Raw genomic sequence first — 18,773 nt, forward strand, 5'->3', positions numbered from 1 at the left:
TTTTGTATGTATTTGCACGTATTTTTGCGCATATGCGTTTGCGCAATAACGCGCATTTCACACACATGCACGCAAACTTATTCTCGCATTCATTATGTGTTAATGGATATTTGTGCACATTTACTTTTGCGCGCATGAGGCATAAATTACTGACCAAAAATGCAGATTTTTCCATTTTTTTTTTTTTTTAAACTGAAGAATAAACGGCGCATGTTTACGCGCCTGTGTGCATAGGCACATTACAATTAATGAGCTTTATTTTAGCCCCGTAAAAAAATAAGCTGTACTGAGCTTTTTCAAGCTGCAGTGTGCAAGAGGCCTTAGATCACCCTCTTACGTCAGGTGTCCCCACCAGAGTGTCCTCTTACATCAGGTGTCCCCACCAGAATGTCCTCTTACATCAGGTGTTCCCACCAGAGTGCACCTTTACATCAGGTGTTCCCACCAGAGTGTCCCTTTACATCAGGTGTTCCCACCAGAGTGTCCCTTTACATCAGGTGTTCCCACCAGAGTGTCCCTTTACATCAGGTGTTCTCACCAGAGTGCCCCTTTACATCAGGTGCCCCCACCAGAGTGTCCTATTAAATCAGGTGTCCCCACCAGAGTGCCCCTTTACATCAGGTGTCCCCACCAGAGTGCCCCTTTACATCAGGTGTCCCCACCAGAGTGTCCCTTTACATCAGGTGTCCCCACCAGACTGTCCTCTTACATCAGGTGTCCCCATCAGAGTGCCCCTTCACATCAGGTGTCCCCATTAGAGCACCCTCTTATTTATAGTATTTTGACTAAAATGCCATTTTAGTTTTAGTCGTATTTTAGTCATCTGAATTGTTTTAGTCGTATTATAAGCGACTAAAATCTCCAGTACGTTTTATTTGTCTAAAATCGAATGGGTTTAGGTAAATTTTAATGCATTTATTTAAGCATTTCTTTAGAATTGCCAAACTCATTGTATACTCCTGGAGTAAAAATCTAATAACGTTATTATTTATGGTATTAAGGTTTGAACATGCACTACAGACACAGATTTAGCTGTTGCGATATATAACGTCTTTATAAATAAAACCAAGTTTCATAAACAAACAAATATATTGCTTCTTGACAAGCAGAAGTACAACTTGAAAATATAAAAAACCCAAAAAACTGTAAACTCTATTGACTGTAATGCCATTGCACATATTACCAACATTACCAACATTAAATATTAAGAAAAAAAAAATAGAAAAGCCCTTTTCTTAAATTTTTCTTTCTTTTAGCAGCTCAGTAGATGCCCCCTACATATTCTTATGTGGTATTGCAGTGTTATTTTTTATGTCAAATTTTAATTTAGTTTTACTTATAGTCTTTTGACTAAAATGCCATTTTAGTTTTAGTCGTATTTTAGTCATCTCAATTGTTTTCGTTTTAGTCATATTTAGTTGACTAAAATAGTATTAATTTAGTTGAAAAAAATATTTTAGTCAACGAAATTAACACTGCCTTTTAGAGCATCTCCTTACTGCCAGTGTCCCCATCAAAGCTCCCTCCTACATCAAGTGTCCCCTTCAGAATACCCACGTATATCAAGTCTCCATTAGAGCTGCCCCTTACTGTACATCAAATGCCCCCATCAAAGCACCCTCTTCCATCAAGTGTCCAATCACTGCGCCCACTTATATCAAATGTCTCCATAATAGCACCCGCCAGGGGTGTTGCTAGGTGGCAAAAAGACCAGGGGCTTCAGCCCGAAGTCCAAGGCCGGAAACGGCGGGGGGGGGGGGGGGTTGGGTGTACACGTGATGCAGGCTTTTTTTTTTTTTTTTGACTGGGCCGTGACCTACCTGACCTACATGCACTGACGGTAGTGACCTACCTACACTGACCTACATACACTGACGGTAGTGACCTACCTACACTGACCTACCTACACTGACGGTAGTGACTTACCTACACTGACCTACCTACACTGACGGTAGTGACCTACCTACACTGACCTACATACACTGACACTGACCTACCTACACTGACGGTAGTGACCTACCTACACTGATGGTAGTGACCTACCTACACTGACCTGCCTACACTGACGGTAGTGACCTACCTACACACTGACGGTAGTGACCTACAGTACCTACACTGACCTACCTACACTGACAGTAGTGACCTACCTACACTGACCTACCTACACTGACGGTAGTGACCTACTTACACTGACCTACATACACTGACGGTAGTGACCTACCTACACTGACCTACCTACACTGACGGTAGTGACCTACCTACAGTGACCTACCTACACTGACGGTAGTGACCTACCTACACTGACCTACCTACACTGATGGTAGTGACCTACCTACACTGACCTGCCTGACCCACATACACTGACATTTACATACACTGTCTGACCTACCTCAGCCGTGGTGTGCGGTGTCACAGCAGCCAGGCAGTCAGTCAGTCAGTCAGTCAGAGGAGGAGCTGAGGAGGAGAGGAGAGCCGCCCGCCCGAGCGCCGAGCGGGTATGTGGCACGGCGGCTGCATTGTAATTCACACCTTCTGGAGCCTGCAGCGCCTATGATGGACATCACACGTCCCGTGGTCCTGGCATTGGACCAGTGGGACGCCCATCATAGGCATTGCAGGCTCCAGAAGGCGGGACCTGCTATGGCACTCAGCCTCACTCGGCCAAACTCGGCGGCGATCGGGATCAGATTGGTCCCGGCGCTTGCCGCTCAGGGCTAACAATGGAGAGCTGCATGCCTGAGACTCTGGGCTTTTCGGGGTCACATTAGGGGCTTCAGCCACCCCTAGCCACCCCCTCCTGACGCCCCTGGCACCCGCTTATATCAAGTGTCACCAGCAGAGCACTCTCATACATCAAATGTCCCCATCAGCGCGCCCTCTTACATCAACTGTCCCCATCACAGTTTGGGATTCAACTTTAATTTTGACATCCCCATATGCAGGTTAAGCTGGTAATACACCTATAGATTTTTTTCAGTCTGTTCAACCCACAGACTGAATGGAAAAATATCCAAGAGATTCCTCCATCCAAGCTACACAGCAAGAACAAATAAATCTCCCACTGGGGCTGATGTACTCAAAACACCTGAACACGGCCTGAATTTGATTGGATGAAGCTGCTGTTTGGCCAACAGTTTTCCACCAGATTCCTTAGATTTTTTTAGTTGGGTTTTTCAGAGGGATGTCATGTGAGAGGCAGTTGACATGGCCACCCACTGAAAGTTGCTCCATGCATGGTCAGCTTTAGGACAATTCATTAGGGGTTGTACAGCAGTGTGCCCTTTATTCATTTTACTGTCACTGACGTGACAGCATGTATGTAAGTCTGCAAGCTGACTAAAGAGATCTGGTGGTTATGCAGTCGCTGGATAGCTTCCACAAACCCCAATAACGGCCAACTCTCCCGTATTTGCTTCCACAATGCTTTTCGTACTCTGTGCGATTATCAGTGGACCCGGGACAGCATTGTGGGTGCTGCCGAGTGGAGGGGAGGGAATGTCACTTCCGGGTCCCCGTTTCACTTTTTGCTGGGTCCCCGGTCAATATGGCTAGTTTAATTGGATTGGATCCAATATACAAACCTCTTTTTGAGGTCTCCCTAGCCTGGTTTTGGTGCCCCCAGTGGCACCAGTGGACCTGATTGTGGCAGTCCTTTCCATCCATCTGGGCATTCCTGGAGGCGGCATCATATTCCTATGTGATTTTATTCCCCTTTTGATTTGTTCTTTGGAGGCACTGAATGTAACTTGGTCAGTAACGACATTAACCATGCACATATGGATGTTTGTATGTATGTTTATGTATGAAACTCATTGTTGTCTTTATATTGTAGAATACCCTTGTACCTGTTATATGAGCACGATTGCTGAAGAATTCAAAACCTTACTTTGGAAATGCATTGGATGTCTCGTCTATTTGCTTGTTTTGGTCAGGGTTTTGGCAACCACTTTCACTGTGCTGCCTTTGTATGTGTATATGCCATCAATTTTTCTATTCCCATTTTTACCTTTTGATATGTAATAAAGCAATATTTTTTTTTTATGTTTAGAGTTTCCATTGTCTGTAGTGCCTACAATACTGCCCTTACACTTGGAGGTTATTTCTGTTTCTGTTTAAGACTGGGATGATGGCAATCTCACAGCTCTCCACCATACACCCACTTTGTGCTAATATTGTGTGACAAAAATTGGAACTACCAGTCTTTTATTCTTTAGAGCAGCAGTCATGAACCCTGTCCTCAGGGCCCACTAACAGGCCAGTTTTTATATATTACCTTGGGGAGATGCAGACTAGAATACTGCAATCACTGAACTGCAAATGATATCACCTGTAATGTATTTCAGTTTTCTTGCAAACCTGGCCTGTTAGTGAGCCCTGTGGACAGGGTTGATGACCCAGGGTTGATGATGACTCTAGCGTGTCTGAAAATATATAATGTTTTGGGAGGTTTACGTAATCTTCAGGCCTAAAATTATATTTTAAGCATGTGTGCAAAAAATGCAAAAATGACTTTGGCAGCAAAAGGCTTCAAGGTTCTCATTTATCCACATCATTCATGATATAGGTAATAGTATTTACACTGGTCACATTAAAACTGGACTTGTTCTGTAATGTTGAAAACGAGTGGAAAAACGTCTTCAACATTGAAGGATTGATTGATGGATGAGTGGCAAAATCTCTTTAACATTACAGAACAAGTCCAAAGGAATGTGACTATCATTAGACAGCAGTTGTCATTTTTTTGCATGCATTATAGCTAATTATGTGAGAGGCTGCTCCAACTCACAGTTAGTACACACGGGTGGAATGTCAGCCAACATCTCAGTAAAAACTGGCCGGCATTCGGCTCGTGTGTATGGCAGCTGGTCTGACAGAAGCCGACCAGCTCCCGATCTGAGAGGGCTGACTGGAGTGTTCTTGGGGGGGGGGGAACGCAATCACATTGCCTAGAGCTCTGGTGCCCAACTTGCAGCCCAGGGGCTGCACGTGGCCCTTTGGCATTTTTGTGCGCCCCTTGGGGCCCCTGCAGGCACTAATCTGTGTTTTCCTATTACCCTGTTATAGTAGTGATTTCTAGCATCCTTGTATAATATGTCTTCAGTCTATGACTGTCTACTAAAGTATATCCCCAGTCTCCACTAACTCCTATAGCATGTTTACAGTCTCCGACAGTCTCCTGCAGCATGTCCACAGTCTCTGACCATCTCTTGTGTCATGTCTGCAATTTCTGACCATATTCTGTTTTATGTCCACAATCTCTGACCATCTCTTGTGCCATGTCCATAGTCTTTGATTATATCCTGTTGTGTGCCTGCTGTCTCTGATAATGAATATTCACTGAATTTTATATGCAGCCTTTAGGTGATGTCGTGGGCCTCACTTGAACCCAACCCCCACATCAAGAAAATTGACCACCACTAGCCCAGTCCAGAGAGTCTAATTTTGCCATCACCATACTCGGGAATTTTATTGCTCATTGTCATTAATTTTACTTTCTTGTCAGTAACTTGTACTGGGAGTTTTCTGAGCTTGCTAGTGTCTACACTAAATAGTGATAGGAAGACTGTTAGGGCCTCCTTCTAATAGGTCAGTATTAACAAAAATGAAATATAAGGTTAGAATTAGGAGATTCTTGGAAAGTTTACCGCCCAGCATCTAAGTAACCCAACAAGTCTTTGATGAGAATACATGGCATAACCTGAATTTTTGGAGCTGCCATGGACCAAAAAATACAAGAAAAAACGTGTTACCTTTTTATTTTGTCAGCAAATAATGTGTCACAGCAAAGCCACCATACCTGTTCCAGATGAAAGACGCAGTTCCAGATGAAAGCAGCAGTTTTTCTTTATACAATCTATATTGTGTTAATTAAATGCAATGCAATGATGGCAAAAAAATTTCAAATGACCTCGACTTAGAAAAAATGAATGTAACTGATCAGCATTCTTTTTATCACAGACATCCTGGAACACATGGAGGCAGGTTGTAGTAGTACTGGGTAGTTACCATATTAACTTGTGAAGACAAAAACAAGGGAAGGGAGAAAACAGCGCAGACCTCTGGTGTAGTTAATGGATCAAAGGGCTTTATTAAAACAACATATTATGTACTCACAAAATAAAATGTGAAAGCGTGCATATAGTCCACGAGAAAGAGCCCACTAAGCACACAACACAGTCATGAGGAAAGGATGGATGAGCAGCCACAGTGTCCAGACCACCGTGTGGCCAGCAGACAGGTGAAGAGCTGGGTGGGATGCCAGAAATCTCTGCTGCTCCTGCTTGGCTTGCTCAATCCCAAGGACAGCTCTTAGTGGACCATGGTCTCCTGTAAAAGTGGGATTGCAGGACACGTTTTGAGGACTCCTCCTCTTCTTCAGTTAACCCCCACAGGCTACCAGCTCTTATTTAAATAACCACCCACAAGCTCCAAAGCATGGGGCAGGGGTTGCAAGGCAGATTGACAGCATGCTGGGTGGAAGGAAAACTAGGGATGGAATAACTTATACTAATACTGATCAGGGAAGCAAAACAATCCAAATTCAAAAGTCCCTTGGCAGTCTGTGATGGCAACAATTAAAAGATAGAATGGTTACATTGTAACTACATGTGCAAAAATCACAGAAATGCCGGTTCAAATGAGTTACTGATGGAAAACCAAGCAATGCCAATGTCAAAAAAAGAAAAAGTGGAAAAAAATAAGTAAAATAAAAATAAATAATAATAATATTTAAAAGATGATAATAGTAAGTAAACACAAAAAGCAAAAGGTGTGCATAACAGGATTTGTGAAATAAAAAAAATACAAATGCAAATTGCATACAAATGCAAAAATACGCAGGTCAACTTGCGTCTCCCTGATTGGTGGAGAACTTGTTCAACAAGGTCCTCTACAATGTTTCTAACAATGGGGGGCGTCAATTTATGGCCCATACTCCCCAGTTGATGAACAAATTTGTTTTAGTGAAGGAAACAAATAAATATACACTATGTATACACTTTTTTTTTTTTTTTTTTTTTTTGCACATGACTAAAGGTGACCATACATGCTTCAATTTTATTATCCAGCTGATGTGCAATTTGATCAAATCGATCTAATTGACAAACTATTGAATAGGCATAACTTCCCTTCCAATTAATTTAAACTTGATTTAGATCAAATTGAATCAAACTGAGTCAATTGACCCTGGAGAAAAATTGTCGATCGTTCTTGCATTTATTGGCAACACTGAGATGTTTTGGTCATGAATTTGATCTTATTTCAGTTGATTAAATTATGAGATTACAGGGTGAAAACAGAGATGCAATTGATAACTTACAATCCTGTCTATCAAAATCCACTCCCTTATGTGTCATATCGATTGAATGGGTTATTGGCTATAGATCAATCATTCCTATTGGGAGAGATCAATCAAAAAATAATCATTTATTTAAGTATGTATAGCCACCATAAGCATTATAAAACGTAACCAAACTTATTGCTCAGCTATTTGTTACCCAGTCCATCTTTGTATGCTTTTTTCTGAGTGTTGCTTCTTGTCTGCTGTAACAGTTTAAGGCCTCTTGCTACGCTATGTTTTTAGGCATTCAGGCTTTTTTTTTTTTACTGACCTAAATGCAGCCCATTGTTTTTAACGGTCTTGTGTACACAGGTGTGTACATTTGTGCTGTGTATAGATCAATAAAATAAATTCCAAAAATCTGTGTTGGTGGACAGTATTTTACATACAAATACGCGCATACATGTGTATACACAACCAAGATCAAGAAGTGCTGAAAGAAGAATTTTCACGTGCATATACGCATACACATAAATAAGTTAAGTCTAATATACAGCCCATCTTCATGTTTTTATGCAGAAATTTTCAGCCACAAATATGATTTTCATACATCAGTACCCTATGCAATACACGTATTTGTTTACGTAAAGCAAAATTCTGGCTTTTAAATTTCTCTCACCTACCCCTGCCTTCTTTCCCTTCTTTAATGGTTCTCACCACACTTAAAAAAATACCTTTGTTTAGAAGTGTCTTATGGCCAGTCCAGAGGTGTTCCTCTTTAGTGCAGTAAAAAATCCGCCTCTTTTTAGCACTTCTAGATCTTTACTATAAAAATGGAATTAAACTGTAAAGCTTCAGTGTAATACAGGGAACCTCAAAGTGATATAAATATAAATGGAAGAAATGGAATTTTATTCTCCATCTCTTAAATCTATACTCTTGTAGTAATGTTGATGAGCTCCTGCTTCAGGCTTGTCCTGGATCCTAAACAAACTCTAGTTCCAGCTACTTCAGATGTTATTGCTCTAGCTCCAAAACTGCTTTAATCATTTTGCTACAGCATCATCTCTCATTTTAATTAATTAAACTTCTAGTAGTAGAAAGCTTTAGCATTTGAAACTAAAAATTGTAAGCCAGAGTTACCCTTTACCTTATGTTAAAGGGTAACTCCACTTTTATTAGAAATTGATATCTTGCATGTAAATGCTACAAAAACATTTTTGTTAGTAAAAATACTTTTCTAGTTCAATCGGCAGCTGGCTATGAACTGTCAAAACAATCAAATGTGGGTATTTGCTATTGGACAGTTCTGTACACTGTTGGTGTAGTGGCCTCTTCCCAGAAAAATAGTCACTCTGGTGTTTTAGGTAATCTTTCTCTTGTTACAGCTCTGGAGCTGATCTTGACCAAAGTTTTGAAAGGATGGGAGAACCACACCAGCTAGTATAGACCTTTTAAAAGATTTTTATTTTGTAACAGCCAACGTGTTTCAGGGGCCCAGCACTCCTCCTTCATCAGAGCTATAAATTAGACAATAGAGAAAATACTAAGATTCCTTAAAATGTATTAAAAGCTATAAATAAATATATAAAAAGTATAAAAGTACAAATACAGTACCTTAATGCATTATTAATATATAAAAGTGCAGTATATCTAACTGACAAAGGGAATATTGCATTTTTTCAGCAAAAATGCAGAGAAGTATCAAGAAATTGAATGTATCACAATCTTTAACCAACCAAATTCCATGGCAATCAAGTTTTGAGCAATTAGAGATTTTAAAAACACAGTTGATCTAAAGTTTAGATCATTTTAACCGCTTGCTGACCAGCTCACGACGCTATACGTCGGCAAAATGGCTCTGCTGGGCGAAACCCCGTATGGGTACGTTGTGCCCTTTAACCACTTCCGGACCGCTGCACGACTATATACGTCCTCACTTTGAGGACGGATATCATTGTTATGGCAGCAGCTAGCTGCCATAACCCCGGTATTGCCGTGCTTGGTTGGCGGTCCGGTTTAAGATAAAAATGGTCTCTGCGGCGGATTCGCCGCGAGATCACTTTTATCGGCGGCGAGAGGGCCCCTCGCTACAATCCGGTGCCCTCTGCCGCTTCCTGGAGCCGTCGGCAACGGCAGAGGCGATCCGGTCCTTTCACATGCTGTACATGGAGACGAGTGAGGGGAAGATAGCCCCCACCCGTCTCCATGACACTGCAGCTCTTAAAGGGCCATTTTTTATTTTTTTTTTTGCATTTTAGTGTAAATATGAGATCTGATGTCTTTTTGACCCCAGATCTCATAGTTAAGATGTCCTGTCATGCTTTTTTTCTATTACAAGGGATGTTTACATTACTTGTAATAGGAATAAAAGTGACACATTTTTTTTTTTAAAACACTGTAAAAATAAAAGATAAAAGGTAAAATAAATAAGAAAAAAAATTTGAAACGTGTCCCGTCCCGCCGAGCTCGCGTGCAGAAGCGAATGCATATGTAAGTAGCGCCCGCATATGAAAACGGTGTTCAAACCACACATGTGAGGTATCGCCGCGATTGGTAGAGCGAGAGCAATAATTCTAGCCCTTGACCTCCTCTGTAACGCAAAACATGCAACCTGTAGAATTTTTTTAATGTCGCCTATGGAGATTTTTTAAGGGTAAAAGTTTGTCGCTATTCCACGAGCGGGCGCAATTTTGAAGTGTGACATGCTGGGTATCATTATCTTTCACAATATAAAAAAAATTGGGCTATCTTTACTGTTGTCTTATTTTTTAATTCAAAAAAGTGTATTTTTTTTTTAAAAAAGTGTGCTTGTAAGACCGCTGCACAAATACGGTGTGACGGAGAGTATTGCAACGACCGCCAATTTTATTCTCTAGGGTGTTAGAAAGAAAAATGTATAATGTTTGGGAGTTGTAAGTAATTTTCTAGCAAAAAAACCTGTTTTTAACTTGTAAACAACACATCTAAAAAAGAGGCCCAATCCTTAAGTGGTTAAGAGCCACCGGGCACGCGTAATCGTGGACACAACAGCCAGCACGGGGATTTGTGTGTGTAAAGGGTGTGCCTGTCCCCACACACCCTCTCACCTGCTGACCTGTGGATGGGGGAAATCAATCCCGCAGTGTTATTGTGTTCAGCCAGTGGGGAGCCTTCCCAACCCACAGAATACAATGATCAGTGTTGCTAACTATAGCTGGCAGCACTGATTGTTTTGGGAAAAACCTGACAGGCTAGTTGTACTCAAGTCGATTAATAAATTGACTTGTGTACAACCAGCTAGCCCATACATAGATCAACTATAGCTGGTCTCTGCTTAATTGGCTTAATTTCAATCCATGTATGGCCCGCTTAACCACTACGCAGTCCCTAAACATCCTTCCACAAACCTTTACATTTTTGCTTCCCAGATTCCTTCATCTTCCTCACCTGTACATAGTGCCAACTGTCATACCCTCCACACTCCTCTCCTGTACATACTGCCAACCATCTTTTTTTCCACACCCCTCTCCTGTACATACCGCCCTCATAATACCTTTCACACTCCTCTCCTGTACATACCACCCTCATAATACCTTTCACACTCCTCTCCTGTACATGCTGCCCCTATCATACCCTCCACACTCCTATCCTGTACATACTGCCCACTGTTATACCCTCCACATTCCTCTCCCTCACCTGCACATACTTCCCACTTTTATACCATCCATACTCCTCCCCTATGCCTCTTACACACAAAAACAGTTCTTTAAAATTACATTGAATATCCTCAATGTTACCAGCTCTAGAATAGGCACACTTTTGTTCCATCTGCACCCGGTCTTCCTTCTGGGTTCTGTGCCTTTGGTCACTTGCTTTGGCCGGGCTGTGTTGCTGTCACTTCCACGCATGCTTATTCGCATCCTCTCTCTCTCTCTTTCTCTCATCCCCCCTCTCTCTCTCATCCTCCCTCCCTTACCCCTCACCCCTCTCTCATTCCCTCTCTCTCTCTCTCATCCTTCCTCTCTCTATTTAATTTAATTTGTTATAACAAAAAATTGTTTGCAATTTTAATTTTTATTTATTTATTTATTTTTTTTATAAAAAGCCCCACCATAATCCTCAGCACCAGGTTCATAATGTTCTTAATCCGGCCCTGGGTCTAATATAATAAAATATAAAGCTATTTGAATTATTATTATATAGGATTTATATAGCGCCCACAGTTTATGCAGCGCTTTACAATATGAAGGGGGACAGTACAAGTACAATAGAGTTCAATACAGAAGGAATAGGAGGGCCCTACTCATGGAGCTTACAATCTAGCTTCTGTGTTTAGGCATCCCATAATATTACTTTGAGGAAAAGGTTTTTTATAACAAACATTCTCATTCAGTTTTTTTTTTTTTACAGTGTAAACGTTTTATGAAAATGTTTTAAATTAGGCCCCTTTCACACGGGCACCTCCGTGAAGGTAGATCTGCTTGATCAGCGGAGGATCTCTCTGCTGATCCCCGCTGAGCTGGCAGATGACAGGTCTGTGTCCGCTCCGCTATGCAGAGTGGACATGAACACAGCCCACTCTCATCTAAGGAGAACTGCCAATGCCATCCGATCCGCCAGACGGATTGGGAATAGGTCACCCATCCATCCATCTGTTTTTTGGCGGGCAGGTTTGGATGGTGGCAGGTGTCGCACCCTCCAGAGACTGGAGGGTGCGAACAGGTAGAAGGGGCCTTACACTAACAAAGACAAATCTACAAAAGATTGTATGATAAATCATATACAGTCTATTAAGAGTGTCATCTAAAGAGATACTGTATATAAACCTGTGCAAGCCTCATAGAGATAAAGTTATAGAAATAACATAGGTTGAAGTATCTTTATTTAGTTTCTAGCAGCAGGATAGCTGGCCCCACCTGCAATCCAGTTATAGGGATAGGTAAATTTGCTCAGGTTCGATTCTATGGGGTGGTCATTGAATACTGTCTGAAATTCGCAAAACTCGAATTTATCAGTCAACCCCATTGAAGTCTATGGGTGGCATATCTTGATACAAAATTCTGGTCTTTTTCGATTCTCCCACACGACTTTGTCTTGCTGAAGATGATGTGGGAACAACTCCCTCTTGGCCTGGACCTGATGAGTTACCAGAAGTTTTTACCCAGTGTGGCTGATGTCCCCCAGACTTAGGAATTGGGACACAGCATGAAACAATTTTAGCCTAGGATGTAGCACACTGTATGCTTTGTTTTTTTTTTCTGGTTCCAAAGATGAGGACAAAGAGGAAGATGGGGTACAGGTGACTGCACTGTCACCATTGGACAAGACACATGGCGGCACCACCAGCTTCAAAGGTGGAACTTGTCATGCATCCTTCCCAGCCACCAGAAGATTTACCCACCGTGCCATGAATTATATATATGGTCCCTACCAATGCTTACTGTGGCGCCATTGGCAATGACCTTAAGTTTTGCAGAATAAAGCATAAAGTAGTGGACATTCAGATTGTGCAACCTCTTCTTAACATCCGTAAATTTTGCCCGCTGTCGCTGCACTTCTGCCGAGAAATCAGGGAACAATGAGATGCGTGTGTTGTCCACCAACAGATAAGCTGCTGTTCTAGCTTTATTTAGAATCACATCCCTGTCCTTGTAATTAAGGAGCTTGAATAGGAATAGCCAGGGTGGAGCGCCTGATAGAGAAGGCCTCATCGGGATACAGTGCACTTGTTCAACCGCAAACATGGGGGAGAAGGTGTCTCTCCCAAAAGTGGTAATGAGCCAGAATTCAATGAAGTTGACAGGATTTTTTCCTTCCGCTCGTTCAGGGACCCGCACATTATTTCAGCAGAGATGGTTCTCAAGATCCTCCAATCTAGCGGCTTTTGCAGATGATACGAATTGGATATAGCGCACATCACCCTGCAGGGAATGCCTGGCAGACTAATGTGAGCTCAACTTTCATTCCTTTAACCTCCCCTGCAAAAATTCTGCAATAGAGGAATTCCTAGCTGTTACAGCAGAAAAGCTTTCTCTCAGGATAGGCTCAGGGTCTGCTTTAGGAGATTGTGAGGCAGGGAGCAAGCGGGCAGTGTGGAACTGAGAATTCACATCAGAGGCACCGGCAGCAGGCTCAGTAGGGAGTAAAACATTCTCCATGTCACTAGGGTCCAGTTCAGTATCACTGGCATCTGCGCAGGGCATCAACTGTGGTGGATCTTTACCTTGGGCTTTTGAGAACAGGCGCTGTGCAGCTTCCTTTTGCTTGCCATCTTGGGCTGCTGGATCGGGCACCAAGCAGTTGCTCGGCCCCCGCATGGACATCTCCTGGACACAAGATACCCTCCGGTAATGCGAGCGGAGGGTGCAGAGAAGGTATCCGGGCGCTGGCAGAGTTAGCAAGGGCAAGAATGGTGATGATGATCAGGAATTTGTGCAGGATTCCAGCGGAGCTGTTTAGAGCAATGTCCGATTACATGCCGTTCTGGCCACGCCCCCCCCCCCCCCCCCCCCCCCCCAGAGAAAGTACCAATGCTTACTGGATCATGTGTCTGTGATCATGTGTACTCTGCTGCTGACAGCGTGGACCAGCAACACATTACATTCCACTTGTTGGTGGAGGGTAGTGATGGATTTCTGAGCAAAATTATGGTGGCTGGGTATCTGTCACTGTGGTGTAGCCCAGGCCATAAACTAGTAAAAAGGGGATGATATAAATAAAGGGGATGAAATAAAAAAATTTACAATCCCATGTACACAAAACTATACCAACAGTTAATCCAGCGGAAGGAACCCCCCCCCCCCAGCAAAGCATGATTCAATTTGCTATTCCCTGGACCAACTTTACCAATAAATATTAGTATCCAGTTATATTATGTACATTTAAGAAAGAATCCAGGCCTTTTTTAAAACAATCTACTGAGCTGGACTGAACCACATTTTCACAGCTCTTACTGTGAAGAAACCTTTCCGTATTTGGAGATTAAATCTCCTTCCCTCCAGATGTAAAGAGTGCCCCCTTGTCCTCTGTGATTTTGACTGCTGTTTATATGCATATAAGCCCTGTCTTTTTTCTCTATTTTAGACTTTTTCATCTTGTTACCCAATAAAATTTATATATATTTTTTACATATCCTTGTCTTGGAGGTTATTTGTCCGTTGTGCCCGTAATAGTCCCAATAGGAGGGTTTTCCTTGTGCCTATGTATTTTGGGATGATGGCATTCTCACAGTTCCCTACCAAATACTCCTCTATAAGTAAATAATTCAACACAAAGTTCACTATATGGACCATCTATGTATTTACCGTACACATGGTGATCATATCCCCCCTTAATCTCCTCTTTTCAAGAGAGAATAAATTCAGTTCCTCTAATCTTTCCTCATGGCTGAGCTCCTCCATGCCTCTTTTCAGTTTGGTTGCCCTTCTCTGCACTTTTTTCAAATTCCCCCTATATCCTTTTTGAGAACTGGTGCCCAAAACTGAACCGCATATTACAAATGAGGTCTTACTAATGATTTGTACAGGGACAAAATGATATCTCTCTCTCTCTCTGGAGTCCATACCTCTCTTAATACAAGAAAGGATTTTGCTCGCTGCTCTACGCCTGGAAGGAGGAATAATAGGAAGGCTTTGTCAGCCACTCTATTACCTCCTCCATTATATAGCATGGTCACTCTGAGATAGAAAAGACAGACGTGCCTTGCCTCTAGATGGTGTAACCAGACCACTGCTTGTAGCCAGGACTGTGAACCTTGGACATGCAGGGTTCACCTCAAACACATGGAAGCATCAAACCAGCACCTCATCCCTACTATCCACATGTAAAAAGAGATCAACAGAGGCTGCTCACATGTTCTTCCTCATGGGGGTTTGGATCAGCTCATGCAGCAACAGACCACTTCTAATTGTGATCTATGGCTCACTGTTATCAGTGAGCAATGGATTACTATTGCAGTGTATTTAAGCATGTCCACTATACCACTATAAGTTTATGGAACTTTCAAAAGAAGTAGAATCTGAATACAGTGTTTTTGTTTTGCACATAGGGGTGCACTGGTTAAGCAGGAGCAATATGCGCCAGTGATTTATAGCTTTTCTACCAGCTATTCCCATGTCTCTTACACAGTGTTCTAATACACAGCCTGAACTTGCTTGCTGATGTCACCTGTCAACTGAACAAACTTTAAAAGGTTCTAAAGCCTTAAGGTTTTTTTTTTTTGCCTTAATGCATTCCATACATGAAGGTAAAAAACCTTCTGTGCTGGCTGCAGGATCCCCCCACTTATACTTACCTGAGCCAGATCTCGATCCAGCGATGTGCACAAGAGCAGAGGCTCCCACCACTATCTCCCTCCTCACTGGGCAGATTGATAGCAGTGGGAGTCATTGGCTCCCACTACTGTCAATCAAATTTTGTGACAAAGGAACAGGGGGGCAGGGCAGGGTTGAGCCACCCAGTCTGTGTCAATGGACGCAGATAGGGCAGCTCCTGAGTAAGCCTGCATGAGTGTCCCCAGAGAAAGATGCTTTCTATGGGGCACTTGCCGAAGAGGAGGAGCCTGGTGCGCCGGCATGGAATCCCAGAAAAGGAGGATCAGGGCTGCTCTGTGCAAAACCATTGTACAGAGCAGGTAAGTATAACGTTTTTATTTTTTAATAATAAAAAAAAAAAAATGAAACTTTAGTGTTACTTCAAGGGAAGAACCAGCTGCTTCCAAAATTGCTGAGAAATATTTAAAAATTCATGGCTCAGCAGCCACTTATACATGATCAACTGAAAACTAAAGATTTTATGAATTTCCCTCATCTTAAAGGTATCTTTCATAACTGATGGCTTCCAGGAGTTTGATCCCTCAAAATACATCTCTATAATTTTGAAAAACAATTTTCTTCTTTGACTAACTTGACAACCTTCATGGTTGTACAAACCCATTTGAATTTAATGTTGGCAACTGTGGCCCAATCTATGATAAAATGGGACTTTGAGTAAAAACTTCTTATTGTGCAATCAATGGATAACAGTACCATTGCTCGTCTAACAAATGAAAATATTTCACATCTCTGGAAAAGTCTTCCTGGTGCAATCCTTCATCAGTTTGCTACAAACATGCTATCAATGGTTCTACATATGCATGTGAGCGTACCTTCTCTGTAATGAGAAAAAAAAACACATTACAGATGAAAATCTCTCTGCTCCAGCCTATCCACTAATTTAGAAAAAGTTAGCAGTAAGTATAGCTGAAAATATGGTTGCCTAAAAGTCTCACTGACATTTTTATATATTTCTTAAAATTACAGCTTTTCTTTCTAAGATCGCTTATTTCACTTTTACTGATTTAGTTTGCGTGTGTTCTACAATTTTGTGCTGAGCAAACTGTTCACAAGAGAGCAAATAAAGATTATTGTGACAGATAATGCAAGAGATGGAATGCTCGTATGTGTGCAAAATTCAGTATGTTTATCTGTTTCTTTATATAGCTGCTGTTTATCTGTATTTTAGTACAGTTTCTATTGTGCAGCCCTTCAGGCATGTCAGGGGCTGCAGTTGAATCCCTTTGTATTTACTGGGTTGACCACTGCTGCTCCCGAAAACCTGAGGCTGGAGTTTAAACATTAATAGAGTCTGTATATTGCACACATGACACATTGATCACAGTTGCAGTGCTCTGCAGGCCTTGATGCAAAAATGTAGTAAATGCATTTTTTTTGTTATATCAATATCGGTGCATTTACAAAATTTTTATACAAAGTGGATAATGCCATTAGGAGATGTTCTTGTGTTATAGAAAATAATTCTCTCAGCCTGATGCAGCAGAACCACATCAAGCAGTATGTATGTATTTTTAGCCTTGTAGGACTACCAACCTGGCAGACAAGGTATAGAGTTCAGCAGAGGAGAAAAAAATGAATGAACTAAAATCGAATTGCGCCAAGATCCCAGCTTATTCCTGTGCGATTCATGGTGTGAACCAGCCCTGAACCAGCCCTGAATACTGAAGTTTACTGCGTTTTCTTTAGTAGATATTTGGGGGAATCTATCCTTTTCAGCCTTGGCTGCTGCTTACACTGGATCTTTTCCTTATATTGCATTATAGACAACTAAAGAATAGCACAGAGTAGATCATTATCACCATAACAGATTTTCCAGGAATTGCACTACAGCATCATCAGAAGTTAACTTTGACTCAGGAACAGTAATTATGAGATATAAGATTTTTCTTTCAAGCATGCAGTAGCAAGACCACAAAGCATCATCAGTGTTGCACTTTAACCCATGAAAAAAGCAGGGTAATACTACCCCTCAATAAATATTGAGTTTTATATGACTAACAGCCACATTACGAATGCCCCAAGCTTCATTACTTGGAAATAATAACATTTAAGGGTGTGATAAATAAACTTAAATAGGTTTACCACAGACTGCAATTAAGTGGGAAGGAGGGTGAGGAGTAAATCAGGATATTCCACTCACAAAGACTCAAACATCAGACTAATGGCCCATACACATGGTCGGATTTTCCGACGGAAAATGTTTGATGTGAGCTTGTTGTCGGAAATTCCGACCGTGTGTAGGCTCCATCGGACATTTTCCATCTGGATCTGGATCTCAAATTTTCCGACAACAAAATCCGTTGTCGTAAATTCCGATCGTGCGTACACAATTCCGACGCGCAAAGTTCCACGCATGCTCAGAATCAAGCAGAAGAGCGGCATTGGCTATTGAACTTCGTTTTTCTCAGCTCGTTGTACGTGTTTTACGTCACCGCATTCTTGACGTTCGGAATTTCCAACAAGATTTGTGTGACCGTGTGTATGCAAGTCAAGTTTGAGCCAACATCCGTCAGAAAAAATCCATGGATTTTGTTGTCGGAATGTCCAATCGTGTGTACGGGGAATAAGGCTGTATTCACATATATGCATAAAGTAAATAAAGATGTGCAGCGCTTCCTGTGATATTGTAAATCAATAAAAAACAATCATATAATGTAAATAAAGTCCTGATATATGAATCCGTGACATGACTTCACCAAATCTTCAGTGTAACCCAAAATAATTTTAGCAGTGAGCTTGATAAATCTAGCCACAAATGGAAAAAATCCAGCATAAGATAAACATCACCCAATGTGCCTGGGAACAATTCGTCACACATGTACACCTCCACCAATTTGTACACTCACCAGATAATAAAAACAAGAAGAAAGCCATTGTTGAAAGAACACCATAAGAAGTCCTGTTTGCAGTTTGCGAGAAGCCATGTGGGGGACACAGCAAACATGTGGAAGAAAGTGCTCTGGTCAGATGAGACCAGGTTTAACTTTTTGGCCTAAAAGCAAAACACTATGTGTGGCAGAAAACAAACACTGCACATCACTCTAAACACACTGTCCCCACCCTGAAACATGGTGGTGGCAGCATCATGTTGTGGGGATGCTTTTCTTCATCAGGGACAGGGAAGCTGGTCAGAGTTGATGGGAAGATGGATGGAGCCAAATATAGGCAATCTTAGAAGA

Source organism: Aquarana catesbeiana, linkage group LG01, assembly GCF_042186555.1.
Source record: "Aquarana catesbeiana isolate 2022-GZ linkage group LG01, ASM4218655v1, whole genome shotgun sequence".
Classification (NCBI taxonomy): Eukaryota; Metazoa; Chordata; class Amphibia; order Anura; family Ranidae; genus Aquarana; species Aquarana catesbeiana.